The sequence below is a fragment of the Trichechus manatus genome, unplaced genomic scaffold (genome assembly GCF_000243295.1).
Source record: "Trichechus manatus latirostris isolate Lorelei unplaced genomic scaffold, TriManLat1.0 scaffold00210, whole genome shotgun sequence".
NCBI classification, from domain to species: Eukaryota; Metazoa; Chordata; class Mammalia; order Sirenia; family Trichechidae; genus Trichechus; species Trichechus manatus.
The window spans coordinates 2,339,551-2,343,656 of record NW_004444146.1 but is presented as its reverse complement, the minus strand read 5'-3'; the positions used below and the strand labels follow the sequence as shown (position 1 = coordinate 2,343,656).

General features: G+C 41.1%; 1 pseudogene; it reads right to left on the bottom strand.

Moving 5' to 3' along the window:
* Window positions 1-986: 986 nt before the first annotated feature.
* Window positions 987-3,440, bottom strand: LOC101344676 (CCR4-NOT transcription complex subunit 4-like; annotated as a pseudogene).
* Between the last annotated feature and the right edge of the window lie 666 nt (window positions 3,441-4,106).

The window sequence follows — 4,106 nt, the reverse complement described above, 5'->3', positions numbered from 1 at the left end:
ACTTGCTTTAGACGCATTGGAATTGGTATTTGAAGCCAGGCAATCTATCTCCATATCCCATACTCTTAACTGCAGGATACTGCCTCTAGGTAGAGGGTAAGTTACTTGAAATGATAGTAGCTTAAGTAAATTTATTTTAAGCAATCATGTCAACTTTTTCACTTAGGCATAATTTTAAAAATCTATGTTAAAAAATCTCTGTCAAATTTGAAACATACTTGAGAGAATCAGGAGAGGAAGAAAACCTCTTTTTAGAAAGCATCTCTAAAACTTAAATGAGAATGCTATTAATAGGAATAATTCCCTTAAATATGAAAGACTCTTGATCTAGAAAATATTAAGGGATCTTATAACCTGAAGTTCTGAAATGTTCTAGGGCAGCAGTACAGAACCTAATATATTTCCCCAGAAGCATGACAGATCAAAAGGAAAAATCTCTCTCCTTAAAATACTTCTTTTTCATAGAAAGTATATTTGTGCACTTATAATATGGCTATGAAACATTAGTATTTGGAGTTCTAAAATATTAAATATTAATATATACCACAATTTCGGTGTGTACATGTTTGAATGATTCAATTAACTGTAGAGTGGCTTTATCCCTCCTGCTCTTGCTAATTAGCTTCTTAAAATTTATTTTTGAATAAGTTTACATAACATCAGAATGTAAAACCAAAACTTCTGTCGTGCTGTTGTACTCTACAGTACCATAATTTCAGAGCACTTTTCTTTTTTCTTTCTTTCTTTTTTTTATTTATATGATGTATAACAACTTGACAACTCTCCTATTAAGTAAAAGACTTCTAAATAACAAACACCTTCCTTATAAAACACAATATTATGAGATATCCATCCAATTAAAAGTTTTTGAGATTGTGAGAAAGACCTTAAATTTTTTTCCAGAGAAATTTCTGAAACTAAGGAAAAGTACTCCCTATCCACCTGACAACCTGAAGACATGAGGTATTCACAAATTTTCAAAGACTTTAAATGAACCTGCCTGCTGTAGGAACCCCTTCCAGACCGTTGTGGTGCTATGGGGAGAGATTCATGTCTAACAAATTACTATTTGAGGTAGGGCTTGCCGTGTGGTTCGGTGCATGATGCTATTGCTTGGAAAGGCCATCCAAGGATAAGGGCTGCCTGGCCTGGAAAACTGAATTATAAACCACCTAGTGCTGCTAAAATGGAGGGCACCTCTGTGGAAAGACTGAAAAGGTGCTATTGAGAGAGTTGGCACTGGTGGTGCAGCAGGATGCAGGAATCCAGGTAGTCAGAGTGTATGAGGAAGAGTTCTGAAGAGATGTGGGCAAAGGGAATGTTAGGGATTGAATTGTATCCCTTTGTAATGGTTATAATCCCATTTGGGAATGAGTTTTCTTTGTTATGTTAATGAAACAGTGTTAATGCAGGGTGTGTCTCAATTCCCTGGTGGTGGTGGTGTAGTGGTTAAGAGCTCAGCTGCTAACCAAAAGGTCTGCAGTTTGAATCTACCAGGCGCTCCTTGGAAACCCTGTGGGGTAGTTCTACTCTGTCTTATAGGGTCACTATGAGTCAGAATCAACAGCAGCAGGTTTGTTTTTTGGTTTTTGGTTTGAAATATAAAAGAGATTAAACAGCAAACTAGAGAACAGAGATGAGGAAAGATAGATGCCATCCCACATGACGATTACCATGGAGCCAAGAGATAGAAGCTGAAGAGACGAGGACCTTCCCCGAGAGCTGACAGAGACAGAAAGCCTTCTCCTAGAGATAGCACCCTGATTTCGGACTTCTAACCTCCTAACTGTGAGAAAATAAATTTCTGTTTGTTAAAACCATGCACTTGTTATATTTTCTGTTATAGCAGCACTAGATAACTAAGCGAGGGAGGGTTGGTTTGGACTGACAGCTCCTTCTCAATCAGGTTTGCTAAGGCTTTTCAAGAGACATCAAAGGGATCAAAACCCAAGACGTCCTCTGGTCATGTAGAAGAACCAAAGCCAAGAGCTGTTTGCCAGTCCACAGAGGATGATGTTATTGTTTTTAATTGCCATTGAGTCAGTTCCGACTCATGGCGGCTCCATGTGTGCAGAGTAGAACTGCTCAACAAGGTGTTCAAGGCTGTGACTTTTGGAAGCAGATTGCCAGCCAGGCCTTTCTTCCGACTAACCTCCAGCCTTTCGACTAGTAGTTGAGCACTTAGCTGCGCTACCCAGAGACTCCCAGAGGGTGATAATGAACTGTTTCTGACGTGAGGAGCTCTGTGGTTCTGGTGCTGTAGACAGGTCCTGAACATCAGAGGGATGCTGGGGAAAGGAGAAAGCCCACCTGGGATGGGTTGGGGAGGTGAAAGTTGTCAGAGAATAGCCACTGTGACTCTGTTACTGCCCCTTCCAAAAGGGATCAAGTACTGTGATTGGATGAACTGATGATTGGATTGGACTTTATTTTTTTCAGAAACAAAATGCTTATTTGTACTATAAAGCTATAAAAGAAAAGCAAGTTTACTGTCAACTCTTTTTTTTTTTTAAATTTTAATACACTTTATCTTTTAGAGCACTTTTAGGCTGACAGAATGGGTTGAGTTTTGACAAACCTGGTAGTGGTGAAGACATATTCCTGTTACTTATCTGCTGGGAATTGGCCGCTGTTTCCTGTCCTGAGCGAGTCTGGAGGTTTGTCAGTAGGGCTCTGCAGTACTGTCACTTTGTTCTTATCATTTAAACTCATGAATAGTTGTTGAAAATTGGGACTTCAGTAGCTTCTGTTCATATTCTTGGTGTTTACCCACCTCCATTTCCTCTTTTGTGGAGCTGGCCACCCCCAATTCCTGTAGACACATGAAGTCAGGTTTTGGACACTGCATATGCTTTAAGCAGTTGCTGCAGTACCTCGTTGTCCCTGGAGATGCTGGAAGTGTTCTGCCATCTACCACCCCGTTGTGGACATGCTGTCCTGCTCTGAGGGCATCTTCTGACCAGACGGAGGTTGCATCATCACTGGCACTTAGACGTGGTGGGCCTGAACGTGATGTGCTATTATTGATGGCAGCTTTTTATATCTTACCAAACTTCTCAAAGTATCCCAGTCCTTTTAAAACCACTGAGTCTGCTAGGTGCTGAGACAGACCTACAACAAAGACAAGGTTTTTTGTACATGTACACTAGCCAAATGTTAGCCATTTTTCTGATACTTTCTGTTTTCTCTCATTTGTTTCTGGTTTTTCCTCATTCCTGATCCTTTGCTGTTCTTCCTGGGAGAGTGGTTTGTACACTTAGGGTCTTCTGGATGTAGCTTTCTACATGGAGAACAAAGCCAGTTTCATCAGTGTGAATGTGATGCTAACAAAATCGGCACATCTGGTAGCCACACACGCAAGGAAGAAAGCTGATGTCATCTCTCTCGGTGCTAAGAGGGCATTCCACAGGGTCTTCCTTCACATCAGCACTGTGAAACATCGTCCCCTTTCTTAAATTGCAGCAGAAGTTTATACAGTGAAACCTGTGAGAGCAGGAACTTGATGGGATTGCCTTGTTTTTCCAGGTCTCGCAAGTTGTCCTCCTTTGACAGGGTTCAGTCTTACCACTTTTCTATCACTCATTTTAGTGGAAAACATTTCAGTTTTCCTTCCCTGACAGGTTTCCACATTACACAGGTTCTGATTTTCACAGGTTTTACTGTAATAACAAGGGAGAAGGAAGTTCAGCCCTGAGAGCTAATATAGTGCTCTGAAGACCCACCTTCCTTGCCTTGCTTTGTCCCTAGCCAACCTCACAAGGAACCACAGAATGAGTGTTTGAGAACAGCTCCTTGTACCAGGCCTGATTGCTGCTGTGAACGACCTTCACCGCTGAGAGAGATTCTGTTTTTGGAGAGTTCCTTGGCAACGATTTTTTTTTCTTGTACTTTAGATGAAGGTTTACAGAACAAACTAGCTTCTCGTTAAACAGTTAGTACATGTATTGTTTTATGACATTGGTTAACAACCCCACAACATGTCAACACTCTCCCTTCTCTTCTCAACCTCAGATTCCCTATTACCAGCTTTCCTGTCCCCTCCTGCCTACTAGTCCCTGCCCCTGGGCTGGTGTGCCCTTTTAGTCTCATTTTGTTTTATGGACTTG